General features: G+C 45.1%; 1 protein-coding gene across 1 annotated transcript in view; it reads left to right on the forward strand.

Annotated features, from left to right (window-relative positions):
- Nucleotides 1-3,973: 3,973 nt before the first annotated feature.
- htr1d (5-hydroxytryptamine (serotonin) receptor 1D, G protein-coupled) overlaps nt 3,974-15,119 on the forward strand; it is a 30,104-nt gene continuing 18,958 nt past the window's right edge. Inside the window, exon 1 of the mRNA XM_072690599.1 lies at nt 3,974-4,247. The gene's annotated coding sequence lies outside the window, so the exon portion shown is untranslated. The remainder of the gene's footprint in view (nt 4,248-15,119) is intronic.

Genomic DNA, 15,119 nt, shown 5'->3' on the forward strand with positions numbered 1-15,119 from the left:
TAGGACAACTCTGAGGGCCTGGGACTGAGAATTGTTAGAGCTGTGGGGCCTAGTGTAATATCTTTAACAGGGCCCAAATTTCTTGGTAGCACCGCATGCCTGTATGACCAAACATGTTTGAAAACACTTAACGAAGATGCTGTGGGTTAATCAGCTGTGGAGTGTGTGTACGCCCAGCAAGGCTCGCCTGTAGGCAACAGCTACGACAACTCTGAGGGCCTGGGACTGAGAATTGTTAGAGCTGTGGGGCCCAGTGTAATATCTTTAACAAAGCCCAAATTTCTTGCTAGCGCCCCATGCCTGTATGACCAAACATGTTTGAAAACACTTGAAAAGATCATTAAAGCCGCAGCATTTTCTTACCAGAAAATTTACTTTTGGCGTGACGGGGTGGTTTCTGAAAAATGCAATACCGTTTAAAATCCTCGTTTCCCAGCTAGAAATGTTTGGATAATACAAACCTTATGTGAATGTTCTGAATCTTACGATTTTGGTTCAGAGATTCCAATTTTTTACATTTATTAGTTTATTCTTACAATTGAATTCAACCTTTTTACATTTGTAAGCCGTTCATTATTTTTCAATTCTTTTATTTTCAGTGGAAGTTCAGAAAAGTTTCTATTTTAAACAAATGCTCCGAATCTTAAGTCTGGAAATTATTTTATGACATTTTTTAAAAACGGAAATCATCCCTGCACCCGAGGAGCACTTTACAAACTTTTTCATCATAGCGGAGTCCCTCTGGGCTCACCCTTAGGCCCCTTTTTATTAGCACTCAAAACATGCATCCCAGTCAAACGGCGTACCTCTGAACTGCGGAGCGGTGCTGTAATGGGTAAGATGCCATTGTTCTTCCCCTTAATAAACATGCACTCAGTTCCTAAAAAGCTATTGGCTGGCTCCTCGCTTCCCGCTTCTAACTGACAAATTACGTGTAAATTGTTGCTTGCTAAGACCTTACCGGCAAATTATTCTCACGGCACTACTTTAACAAGGTCTTGCTGCACAGATCCCCATCCAGTTGAAACATGAAGGAAAGATCTTGTTAAAAAAAAAAAAAAGCTAGCCCCCTATTTCCAGTACACAGGAGAGCCGAGGTGTCTGTTCATTAGAATGGAGAGGGAGGAGAGGAAAGAGATACAAGCCTCAGTAACTGAGGTTTCCCTGGGGTCTGTGTATGTGTGTATGTGTGTGTGTGTGTGTGTGTTTGTCTGTGTGTGTCTGTGTGTGTATGTGTGTGTATGTGAAAGAAAGAGAGAGTCTTTGGTGTTGTTCAATTACTAGCAAAAAAGCTAAGCAACAGACACAGAAACCTTGACAACATTGTGGGGTAATATAGATGAATGTGCATGTGCAAGTGTGTGTGTGTGTGTGTGTGTGTGTGTGTGTGTGTGTGTTTAAGGACGTGTGAAAAAATCTGACGCAAGAGCAACCAAATAAACAGAAATACACACAGTCATATCAAAATATTAGACCACCTACCTAATAGCTGGGATGGCGCTAGCGAGGGGGCCGTATCAAGGTGCTGGAAGGAATTCAGTATAGAGGTCAGCTCTGTACCCCTCAGTGGAATCGCCGTTCTCCTCTGGCATCAGTGGCCCGGGGGGGTCACCCCTGTTGTGCTGTTGGGAGCCGGTTCTCAGTACACCTTCACTTCGGTCAGTTTCAGTGGTTTTGCCATGGTCAACATTCAACTGGTGAAACTCTGGTGAAGTGTTGGATATGATGAATATGAAGAATCGTCCCGGCCGACGTTTTACCGCTGGACCAGAGGGCCTGGGACTGAGAATTGTTAGAGCTGTGGGGCCCAGTGTAATATCTTTATCTTTACCGCATGCCTGTATAACCAAACATGTTTGAAAACACTTGAGAAGATGCTCAGGTTCCTAATATGTGGGTAAATCAGCTGTGGAGTGTGTGTACGTCCAGCAAGGCTCGCCTGTAGGCAACAGTTAGGACAACTCTGAGGGCCTGGGACTGAGAATTGTTAGAGCTGTGGAGCCCAGTGTAATATCTACCCAAATTTCTTGGTAGCACCGCATGCCTGTATGACCAAACATGTTTGAAAACACTTGAAAAGATCATGAAATTCACAGCATTTTCTTACCAGAAAACGTACTTTTGTCGTGACGGGGTGGTTTCAGAAAAATGTGTGGATAAGACAACCATTTGTGAACGTTCTGAATGTTACGATTTTGGTTGTTCATTTTCTGAATGTTGGCCTAAAAACACCCGAAACCTGGTCTGTAAACAAGCTCGCAGAGCTCCTCTTCCCATCCTTCAGGGGTCATTTTTTTTTTTTTTTTGCCGCCACACACAACACATGGCCGCAAACACACGTGTCCACCCGTGTGCACATGCACTCTTCCCTTTCCTCCGTTCCAGGGCCCGTTTCACACAGTTATCATCTCGTTAGGAACATGGCGAGGGAGAGAAGCGGGATGGCGCTGTGTTTTAATCTCATTCTGGGAGCCGTAATGAATTGTGGCAGGAGCATGACACCTCGCTCAAACCAGCCCATTGTCTCCAGCCAACCCTTATCTGTAGCGCTATTCGTCTCCCAGTGCGCAAACAGCACCCAGCCGCAGGGGAAGTGGATATTTGTGTAAGCGCTGCAGCGCTACCGGAGGATTAGGCTACTTCATGGCTGAGCATGGAGTCTATGTTTGACCACCTCCCACAGAAGCTTCCTGATTAATTATAGACGTTCATGTTTACTGATGTGGCCTGTTTTAACTGAGAGGGGGCGGGGTGGGGTGGGGGGGGGGGGGGGTACTTATGGTTCCAATGGTTTTACACCAACTTATACAAACTGGTGCCATCAGGGGTTCTTTGGGTGATACAATAAAAAGAAGAGGTATTTAAGTTTAAAGAACCATAATCATAAGGGTTCTCAAAGTAGGGGTCTTGGGTTCCTGGGTCCCCACCCCTCCAGGGGTCTGTAATGTATAGCCAGGAGGTTCGAGAGCCTATGGCTGCTACATGTGGTGGCCTTGATGTTTCTAAGCGGTTCCTGCTTTGGGGTTGCTAGGTGGTTGTCATGGTTTTCCTGGTGGTTGTTAAGGTTTTGGCAACGTGCAGTCAATTGAAGATCTGTGGAGTCTATGGAAACTTTTTCACCCAGGAAGGAGAACTTCAACAAGGTTCTTCAACAAGGTTCTTCGAGGTTCTCCTCCAAAAATGGTTCTCCAAGGAACCATCCATTGAAAGTTTTTAGGGAGCCAAAAAGTGGTTCTGCTACTCCCCTAAGAAAAAAAGATGGGGGGGGGGGTTCTTTAAGAGTTCTTTAATCAAGGCAATGGTTCTGTGTAGAACCATTGGATTGCAAATTGGTTCTTTGCCTGGTCAAACCCTCCTGAATATGGTATAGTATCCCAGGTTGTTGCTATGGTGACCCAGGTGGTTGTTAGGGTTTTTGCCAATAATCTGCTTCAACAAGGTTCTTCAAGGTTCTCCAAGGAACCATAGATTGAACGTTTTTAGGGATCCAAAAGTGGCTTAAAAAAGGGAGAGGAAAAATTAGGGGTTCTTCTAGAGTTCTTTAGGGTTCTATATAGAACCATTTGAATGGTCAAATTCTCTTGTATGTGGTTCTTTAAGTGGTTCTAGCTCCAAAAAGGGTTCCACTACTGTTGCAAACTATTATGAAATCAAATAGGGACAAACTAGTAGTAGTGCCCCGCCTCCTGCTCCATGATTGGCTACTAATGTCCCGCCTCCTGTGTCAGGATTGGCTGGTAGTATTTCTGATTGACGGCTTTTTATGAGTCTCTACGACCTGGTCTACCGCAGGGGGGCGTGGCTTGTTGAAAAATGAGTTGGGGGGTGGGGTGGGCGCGCGCATTTCAGGACTCGTAAGTTCATCCTGAGTGTGGGTGAGTGAGTGAGCGGGTGAGTGAGTGAGCGGGTGAGTGAGTGAGCGAGCGAGTGAGTGAGCGAGCGAGTGAGAGCGCGCGCGGGGCGCTGCAAGCTCCTCTCGCGCTCTGCCAAACAGCTGCAGCAGCGCGAGACGGGACGACTGCACGCTCCCTGCTCTCTCCTGTCTTTGAGCTGCAGCTGTTTGGCTGCTTGTTCTGCAGCCGCTCACTTGTCCTGAAGTTGCGCGTGTCCCCGCGAGGCTCTTTGGGATGTGTATTTGGAGGGGACTAGCTAAAGCCGCTGCGCGTGACTGCAGACTGCCGCGCGAGGAAACTTCTCTGGCTGCACGGGTGGAGTGAGCACGGTGGAGAAGTGCTTCACCTGCGGAGGTGAGTTTCAGCACTTCCGACCTAGTTTGCAGTAAATGTGAGGGTGCACGCGCGGCTATTGCTGTCAACACACTTCAAAGAGTCAGTCGGTCAGTGCACGCGGACTGTGCTTTCATATATATATATATATATATATATATATATATATATATGGAGCACCACCACCATTCCACTCCACTGCTCCACAGCTCAATGCTGGGGGCTTTACACCCCTCTAGCCCACCCCTGGCAGCATGATGTTTATCCTGAGAGTCCTATTCTATTGGCAGTACTTGTACTTCTACTGGGAGCTGTGTGTGTGTGTGTGTACGTGCATTTGCACATCAGTGTCAGCAATGGGCGCGGGTTAAAGTAGCAGGAAGCGTCCATTGAAAGGGGTGTCCACAAATATTTGGACATGTTTGTGGAGTGAGAAAGAGAGAGAGAGAGGGGTTGTACATTATCGCAGTATTAAGACAGTGACAAAAATATTGCAATAGTAATAAATCATTATAACTTCTTCTTCTTATTATTATTATTATTAATATAAATATTATTAATAATAATGACACTAGGTACCAAGGAGTGTGGTGTGCAGTAGTCCAGGTCAGCACAGTGTTGGTGTTTGGCCATTTAGTTAAAAGTAGGTGCAAACTGATGCCGGTAGAGCTGTGGTTTACTCAGGCTACAGCACTCTCTAGTACTCTCTCTCTCTCTCTCTCTCTCTCTCTCTCTCTCTCTCTCTCTGTGTCCTGCAGTGCTGTAAACACTCCTGCAGAGCTGAACTCGACCCCTTGTTCAGATCGGATTTTCCGTTCCACCTTAAATGGTGCAGCACTGGCCGTGCAGTCAGGCAGTGCAGGCGCTGGGATGCAGGTGCAGTATTTAAGGTGGAACGGAAACTTGGACAGCGCAGCATTGACACCTGCAGTGCTGAGGGGACACTGACAGTGTTAACTGAACACCTTCTAATGGTAGTGGAGGAACACCCACGGCGATGAAGGGTTAAGGGGCTTATCTGAGGCATCGTTATAAGCACTTATTACACACCATGAGCTGGTTCCTAATCCTGCTTTGGCACTACATTACAAGGCTTATTCAGATTTAGTCATGCAGTGTTATAACCCTTTATTAAAACGCTGTCAGGTGTTCATGCAGTGTTATAATCCTTAATTATTCACGCTCAGGCGTTTACGCAGTGTTATAACCCTTTATTAAAACGCTGTCAGGTGTTCATGCAGTGTTAACCCTTAATTAAACTCTGTCAGGTGTTTAAGCACTGTTATGACCCTTAATTAAACTCTGTCAGGTGTTCATGCAGTGTTATAACTCTTAATTAAACTCTGTTAGGTGTTTAAGCATTGTTATAACCCTTAATTAAACTCTGTCAGGTGTTTAAGCACTGTTATGACCCTTAATTAAACTCTGTTAGGTGTTTACTCAGTGTTATAACTCTTAATTAAACTCTGTTAGGTGTTTAAGCATTGTTATGACCCTTAATTAAACACTGTTAGGTTTTTAAGCATTGTTATGACCCTTAATTAAACACTGTTAGGTTTTTAAGCATTGTTATGACTCTTAATTAAACTCTGTTAGGTGTTTACTCAGTGTTATAACTCTTAATTAAACTCTGTTAGGTGTTTAAGCATTGTTAAGACCCTTAATTAAACACTGTTAGGTTTTTAAGCATTGTTATGACCCTTAATTAAACACTGTTAGGTTTTTAAGCATTGTTATGACTCTTAATTAAACTCTGTTAGGTGTTTACTCAGTGTTATGACCCTTAATTAAACTCTGTCAGGTGTTTAAGCATAGTTAAGACCCTTAATTAAACTCTGTTAGGTGTTTACTCAGTGTTATAACCCTTAATTAAACACTGGTAGGTGTTTAAGCATTGTTATAACACATAATTAAACACTGTTAGGTGTTTACTCAGTGTTATAACCCTTAATTAAACACTGGTAGGTGTTTAAGCATTGTTATAACACATAATTAAACACTGTTAGGTTTTTAAGCATTGTTATGACTCTTAATTAAACTCTGTTAGGTGTTTACTCAGTGTTATAACACATAATTAAACACTGTCAGGTGTTTACTCAGTGTTATAACCCTTAATTAAACACTGGTAGGTGTTTAAGCATTGTTATAACACATAATTAAACACTGTCAGGTGTTCATGCAGAAATCCGGACATGATCGGATCACTGAAAACGCATGTTGATGGAAGGTGTGAACAATCTTTAAGAGAAAAGCTGTGTCAGCAGGAGGCCGTGCTCCAGGGATTGGAAAACACACACACACACACACACACACACACACACACACACACACACACACACACACACACACAGTGCTGCATTACACAGGACAAATGCAGTTAAGCAGTGGAACAGTAACACTCATAAGTCAGTTTGAATTGAACCTTAATTCAGTTTTCAGTTTCAATCTATCTCTCTCTCTCTCTCTCTCTCTCTCTCACACTCTCTCTCTCACTCTCTCTCTCTCTCTCTCTCTCTAGTTCATTCACGCTCTCTCTCTTTCTTTTTGTCTGTCTTCGTCCCTGCCTCTCTCTCTCTCTCTCATTCTCGTTCCATATCTCTCTCCCTCTTTCTCTCTCTCAGCTGTAATTAAGTGAAGCAGTGTTAATGGTGTTTCACTGATGGTGTGTGTGTGAGTGTGTGTGTGTGTGTGTGTGTGTGTGTGTGTGAAGTGGCTTTACAGGCTGCGTGACAACTGGCATAATTACTGGGCAGCTCTTATCACACTGTAAAGCCAGTCCAGTTACGACCGTTATCTGAACAACGCTATGGCTCTCTAATACAACACACACACACACACACACACACACACACACACACACACACACAGTGTCATTCACCATTTCTATGCCCTTTTCTCCTCCGTACTTCCTCTGATGCTCTGTCTCTCTCTCACTCTCTCATTCTCTCTCTCTCTCTCATTCTCTCTCTCTCTCTCTCACTCTCTCATTCTCTCTCTCTCTCTCTCTCATTCTCTCTCTCTCTCACTCTCTCTCTCTCTCTCACACTCTCTCGCTCTCTCTCTCCCTCTCTCTCTCTCTCTCTCTCTCTCTCTCTGAATTAGTCCTGATTAATTCTGATTTGAGGTGTTAAGTGGGGGGAGGGGTTGAGGATGGGGGCTGTGGGTGGGGGTAGGGTCCATAATAACTGCGGATCCACCACTACCACCTACAGGAGCTGCTATAACAAACGACTTGTAGACCTGGCCTGCGATTAGGCTAATGCCAGGCCGTATCCGCGGAGAAAAACGAGGCGAAACCTCGGGGGATTCAGGATGGCTTTTTAAGCTGGCTGTGTCAGAGCTCTCCACAGAGCTAATGCTTCAGAAGAACTCTTGCAGTCGCCCATAAAGGAAACAAACGCCGGTGGAAGAAGGTCTTAATAGAGAATACTGTAGGAAAGATAAGACAGAACTGGACAGAACTGGAAAGCCTCACAGGTGGGAAAAGTATTGGGACACCTGCTCATTTGATTGCACTCAGCGACTAGAGGGCTAGTGAGGTCAGGATGTTGGAAGATTGATGGATGACCACCTCACCCCTCTAGCCCTAGGACCCCTCTAGCCCACGGCTGGCATCAGGCAGCATGGTGTGAGTAGGTTCATGATCTATTCTATTGGCAGTACTTCTCTAAAGAGTCTGCATCAGCAACCCCTCATTAGGAGGGGTGTCCACAAACTTCTCAAATTTCATTTCATTGTAAAACTCCACATTCCAGACATTCTTAAAATGAATTTCGCTGGGGAATGGGTTGGTCAACCCATCAAAGTCCAGTATAAGATCAGAGATCTTCAAGACATCAGACAGGTCTTGTAGGGTGTTGCAGCTGTGCAGCGGTCAGCACCTACCACAAGTGCTCCAAGAAAGGACAACCGGCGAACTGGCGACAGGCTCATGGGCGCCCAAGGCTGAAGGATGCTCATGGAGGCCCCACCACACCTTCTTTGTCCAGGTCTTGTAGATTGTATGCCTTGTCTTGGCTGCACGAGTTGCATCTACATGACATTAGATAGACGGTTTTAATGTAGCCAATATGTCTCCTGCTTTTGTGGCTGATAGCAATCAAATCCTCACACCAATTTTCCAGCTAGTGTAATGCAAACCCCACCTGCAGCAAAGGAAGGAGGGGTCTAAAAAGCTGTAGGCCTAATAGTGTATGTTCTTCGAGTGTCAATGAGGAGTTGTCCATTCTGCGAAGGCTTTGCGCTAGATTTGAGAACAGTGCTGTGAGGATTTGATTGCATTCAGCCCCCCGAGAGCACCAGTGAGGCCGTGTATTGACGTTGGATGATTAGTTCTGCCTCTCCAACTCATCCCAAAGGTATCGGATGGAGCTTCATCATCATCATCATCATCATCACTCTAGAGAAAACGCTATATCCAAACCCTATATCCGCTATGTCCAAATGTTTGTGGACACCCCTTCTAATGAAGTTGCAGATGTGCACACACACACACACACACACACAGTCTAGTCCCTGTAGAGAAGTACTGCCAATAGAATAGGACTCTCTGGAGAAGATCAACACAGATGAATCGGGCGTGGGCTAGATGGAATGGTATAAAGCCCCCCTCAGCTCACTAACGGGCTCTTGTCACTGAATGCAATCAGATCCTCACAGCAACGCTCCTCCAAAGTATAGCAGAAAGCCTTCTTCTTCTTCCCTGGACAGTAGAAACAGCTACTCCAGAATCAGCTGAGCACGTGTCCCAATACTTTTGTCAATGTAGTGTATTTCAATAGTATTGGACATACACATCTCCTTTCATCCTGGTTCTTATACGCTTCTTCCGGGTCAGCATTGTGGTGGGTCTGGGACCTACCCGGAATCACTGGGCGCCAGGCAGGAACACCCCCCCCACTCACAACCCCCAATGACGTTTAATCCCCCCGCCTCCGTCGCGTCCTCCACCTCTGATTAACACAGTAAAAACATGCTAAACCCAATGAACTCCTCTCTAGCGCTCCGCCGCCCTCCCTCTCCTCCATTCCTTCGTCATCCACTCTGTTTCTCTCTCTCTCTCTCTCTCTCTCTCTCTCTGTCTCTCTTTCCATCCATCAGCCCTCTCTAATTATTCTCTCGCCCGCTTACTCACTTGACTTGTGAGCTCCACTATAATGGATAAAAGGGACCTAGCCTACTCCACACGCCACATTACACTCACTCATCCCTCTGTAAGCCTAAGAGAGCTAGAGCTGTCCGAATTCATCACCGGAACTTTCCGACTTCCTGAATCAGCCGTGTTTTTTAACCCATTAACTTTTACTCAGGTTTCACTCTGTAAGTCTGTCTTTACCTTTTATTCAATTTGTTTTTTAACTCTTTAAGTCTTTTTCAATCATTTTATTTTATTAACCCATTACATCTTTCCTTCTCTTTAATCTTTACCATTTAATTAATACACTTTTAACTCTTTTTCTTTTCATTGTTGATTATTTACCCTTTAATCAAGTCTTTTATGGTCTTTTTTTGCCCTTTTAATGATTCTCTTTTAACTCTTTAAGCCATTTGTTTTACTATTTAATCAATAGCCTTTTAACTATTTGAGCATTGCCCTGTAATTGACAGTCTTTTAACTCTTTAAACATTTCTTTGCCCTTTAAATGATACTCTTTGAACTCTTTAAGTCTTTCTATACCCTTTAATTGAAACTATTTAAGTCATTATTTAACCTACTTTAGTCTTGTCTTTTAACTCTTTACATTTTTCTTTTTCTTTTAACGGAGAGTCTTTTAACCCATTAAGATATCCTTTAATCAACAGCCTTTGAACTCTTTTTCTTTCTTTCTTTGTCCTTTAAGTGATACTCCGATTAACTCTTTAAGCCGCTTGTTTTACCATTTATTCAACAGCCTTTTAACTATTTGAGCATTGCCCTTTAATTGACAGTCTTTTAACTCTTAAAGTCGTTATTTACCATTTAATTAACAGCCTTTTAACTCTTAGATGACATTTCTTTGCCCTTGAAGTGATGTTCTTTTAACTCCTTGAGTCTGTCTGCGGTGGTATATCAGGCAATTGCTAACGAGTTGTCAAGTGGTTGCTATGGTACCCCTTGTCTTAACCTGGGTTTCACTAGTGTATTTGTATCATTGTGCTCTAACCCTATGCATTCCTAAGGGGAAAATTTCACTGTCCTGGAACTGGCCTGTAGACCGGCTGGGCCTCCAGAACCTACAAGCCTTCTTCCCACACCTAACTATATTAGTGTCAAGCCACATCCTTCAACGGAGCGAAAGTGCCTAAAGAAAAAGAGCAAAACAACTTTGTGTGTGTGTGTGTGTGAGTGAGTGAGTGTGTGTGTGTGTGTGTGTGTGTGTGTGTGTGTGTTTGGGAGGGTCTAGCACCTTAGGCTGTGCTACATGTCGGAGAGTCTCAGGTGGCATTGAGAACATTCAGTTTTAATGTCCTTCACTCCTTCCACTGTCTGTCATGCACACCCTTCCCCAGAGTCACTGACAACCTCTCCCCACACACACATGCAAGTACCCCCCATGTACTACTCACACACACTGACACACACACATGCATAATCCCACACACACCTCGTGCAAATCCACAAACATCTAAGCAAGCCAGGTGCACCTATGCAAATGCTCCAGCATGGGAGTCTGCTCTACACTGGGAAGAGGAAGGACAGGGAGAACAGGCCTTGGCCCACTTTTCCTGTCACTTCCACCCCGTTTTCCGAAAATGATTGGCATGTATTGTGCATCTCTGTATCTATGTAGGCATCAGCACGGACTTCTGTACCTAGCAGTATCTAAGCTCAAAGGTATCTTTGGACTGTAGCCAATCAACTCTTTAGCTTTGGTTTCTTCAACGGTCAGGGCCCCACAGGCCTGACCACCACAGAGCAGGTAGTATTTGGGTGGTGGGATGTATTTGGCTGAGTGCAAAGGTGGTGGTGGTGGTGGCGGCGAGTGTGTTAGTGTGTGTTGCACTTGCTGGTGGTGCGAGTGGCTCAGACACAGCAGTGCTGCTGGAGTGCTTAAACACCTCAGTGTCACTGCTGAGCACTGCTGAGCACTGCTGAGGACAGTCCACCAACCAGAAATATCCAGTGTCCTCTGGGCAGCGTCCTCTGGGCAGCATCCTGTGGGCAGCGTCCTGTGTGACCACTGATGTAGGCCAAGAGGATGACCGACTCAAACTGTGACTTAACCTTTATCTGTAAAGTGGACTAACTAGGTAGGAGTGTCTAATGGAGTGGACAGCGAGGGGCGGTTCGGTGGTGCATCCGATAGCCTGTGTGTAGCACCGCTCCAGACTCCTGGAGTAGGAACTGGTGACCTTTATAAAATATGGATGAACGTCCCATTGATTCTGAGTAGGCTCTCAGATCCTTCACTTCATATTCAGCATTAGTATTATATAGTATTTAGTATTAGTGGTACTAATGTTATGGCTGTATATATATATATATATATAGTTTTGAGAACTGATAGTAAGAACTGATAGCCACATGGACTTGTTACGGCTTGGAACTGAGCGCTGGTCACACACTGTCGAATTCCCCATGTGACCGGATGGAAAATCATTCTTCGTTGCTGGATCATGTGAATGGCTAGACTCTGACTGCTCTGTGCTCGGCTGTCTCTCCGAGCGCAGAGCGAGTCAGAGAGAGTGAGAGAGAGAGAGAGAGAGTCCTGTAGTGATACAGTGACTTCATCACCCCCAGACACCAGAGAGACGCTCCTCTGAAGGCTCCTCCAGGCTTCATGCAGCATAATAACATTAACACAGCTGGAGTTAATGAGAGGGGAAAGGAATCAGGGGTGCTTTGCCCTTAAGCTCGCCCAGTAAAGACATACCAGTGGGCCCAGTGCTTCTGTTCTTCTGTTCCCTTTTGAGATAACGTCAGTATGAATGGGCACGGGTATCAGGCCAGATCAGCAGAAAATGCTGGATGGGATAGCAAGGGGGGAGAGGGGGGTCTGGGCTAATGAATCCAATCCAGCCCTTTAACAAATTTATCCCGAAACAGCACACACGCTGACTTTTTCAGATAACAGCGCTTTACATAATTGTTCCCCGCAAAAGACCGAGGCCTTCCCTGCCATGTCCTGATAGCTCAGCTGTACCATCCCTGCTGCGAAGAAATCCAGCTCAAGACCAGCTTTTGCTGGCAGTGGTTTCAGATGGTCCCACGGCTCAATTACCCTCCCTTTACGTTCAGAAAAATACACCCGCTTCAAGCGAGGAACCTTCAGGTGACCTTCACTGTTCACATACGTCCATGCGTCCCTCAAGCAATACATCCACTAGAGGGCAAAGTCCAGAGTCAAAGGTTTCTGACAACAACAAACATGGCAAGTATGTTATTTTTTACATCTGTCATGTTCATGGGACAGTAGCTATTGGCTACACTGTCCTCACGGTCACCCCACTTTCGGAGAACGTCCACAAATATGGACCAAATGAACGCAGAGTACGGACAGAAGGCTCTGGCTCCGTATCCATTTTCAGTGTTGAGCATACATTGAGCCTCAAGATGGTCAAGGTGGTTGAAAAGCTGGTCATCCATGGGAAAACACCCTAGCTTGGTCTTGCTGGTCAGCTGTCTTGGACATGCTGGTCTTGCTATTCATACAGGTCAATCAGCCCGGACTTGCTGGTCATGTTGGTCGACCAGCTTGGTGATGCTGGTCAATCAGGTGATGATGGTCAAGCTTGGTCATATTGGGTGTTGAGTATGGTCAGGTTGATCATGCTTGTAGACCAGCTTTTACCAGATCGTGTTTCTGTTGGCACGATGTCAGGTCAGCTAGCCAAAGACTAGTAGTAGTAGGCCTTGGTAGGGTCTCCAAAACATCAGGCAGGTCTTGTTGGGTGTTCCCGGTGTGCAGTGGTCAGTACCTACCTAAAGTGCTCCAAAGAAGGGGTCATGGGCACCAATGGCTCGCTGATGCTCACGGAGGGCTCCACATGCTGCTAAAGTCCTACTTACCGGTGGTACTAATGTTATGGCTGTATATATATATCGCTGTTTTGAGAACTGATAGTATCCGCTAGCCACATGGACTTGGAACAGCTTGGAACTGAGCGATGGTCACACACTGTCGAATTCCCCATGTGACCGGATGGAAGATCGCTTTTCGTTGCTGCATCATATGAATGGCTAGACTCCGCTAGTCCAGCAGTGATCGGGTGGGTTAGCGGCTCATTTTAATATTGCAGTGTTTTCCAGTCTCGGCCTTGCGAAGCCTCCATTCATCCAGTCCGTCAGTCTTAGCGGCACAGTTATCTACACCCTCTCAAATTCTGTTCTCCCGCCTCTATATCCTCTTAGAACTGTGAGCGGAGATTATCTACTTCAGATTGGTCCAGATTTCTGAGTCCGTGGCACCAGATTACTTTACTGTGGCAGCACCATCTGTGACAGACCCTCCTACTGTTCCAGAACGAGGAGAAAATCAACACCTAAACCCTTGTGTTTTTACCGCCAGGGCTGCTAGCCCACCAGGACCCGCTAGCCCACCAGGACCCGCTAGCTGATAGTAGCGTGAAGTTAATTTTTACACTGCATTCACCCTTAGCATGGTACACAGCCACGGGCTAATCGCTACCGACCACTTTCCCTTCGCGTCTTGGAGTTTGAGGTGGTGAGGGGAAGTTAAGGCTTTGTCAATGGACTGAATTTCTAAGCCAAGCTGATTTAGCGCTAAGCAAGCAATCAAATAGATTAGCTTAGCAAACAGCACTGCGCTTAGCCGACAACTGCTCATACGGACTTGCATAACATAATATTGCAAAATATTAAATATAAATATAGAGATAAGATATACAAGATATATCCAGTCAGGTCCATAAGTATTTGGACAGTGACACAATTTTAAACTGCAATCAAGATATGATTTAGGGTTTACAGACATTTTGTTTATCTTTTTTTTTGTTAACATTTCTCTTATGATTAGGCCTGTCATGATAATATATATAAATAAGTATATATTATCATAAATAATAAAATAATAACATATATATATATATATTTATTTATTTTTTATTTGGCCTGTCATGATACACATATTGATATACATGATATACATATTATCATGACAGGCCAATATATATATATATACAAACAAATTAATTAGATCACATTGGGTCGGGTTGGATCGGGACGTCCCTACGTAGCTAAAATAAGTTTGTAGGCTTAAGTTAGAAACAGTTGGACAGTTTTTATTAAAGTAAGAGAAAAGGTTGGCTGGTAGAGCTGCTGAGGTGAAGTCTCGCACATGTGGAATTCAAACATACACCCCAGTGCTTGACATCTTTATAGCCTGCAGCGAGGCCTAGATATTCCCTCAGTCAGTCACTGCAGTGGGTCTTCATTATTACTTAATGCGTCTGAGCAGCGGGCCTTCCAGCTCCACCTGTGATCCATACTCTCCGAGCTCCACTGGCTCTTCATTCCGACAGGCCGCTGTACTGCGCTGTACTAAGATATATGGAGCTGTATAGAGCTGTGCTGAGCTTCGACCACGCAGTGCATTCAGGCAGGAGGTGGCGAGGCCAGAGGCGCTCTTCGGGGCAGCTCACGAGCTGGTGTGTCGGCCTGCTTCAGCTATTGCTGGATTCACAGACCCGAAACACAACACAGGGTGATTACAGCGAGGGACTGCTTTAGCGAACCCACTGGTAAAGTCACCTCACTGACACTAAAGGCGAGAGAGGTGGGTTTGATGGCTACGAAGGCCGCGGTACTTCATATGGCTAAGGCTAGCTAACTTACTGAAGCCGTAATTCATCTGTTAGCATCGCTAAAGCCACGCTAGCGATGTTGGGCGAGGCCTGTTTAATTGCAAGGGGTGGAAATTTAGGTTTTTTGGAATTGTTGTGTTTATGTTGTAA

Source organism: Salminus brasiliensis, chromosome 10, assembly GCF_030463535.1.
Source record: "Salminus brasiliensis chromosome 10, fSalBra1.hap2, whole genome shotgun sequence".
Classification (NCBI taxonomy): domain Eukaryota; kingdom Metazoa; phylum Chordata; class Actinopteri; order Characiformes; family Bryconidae; genus Salminus; species Salminus brasiliensis.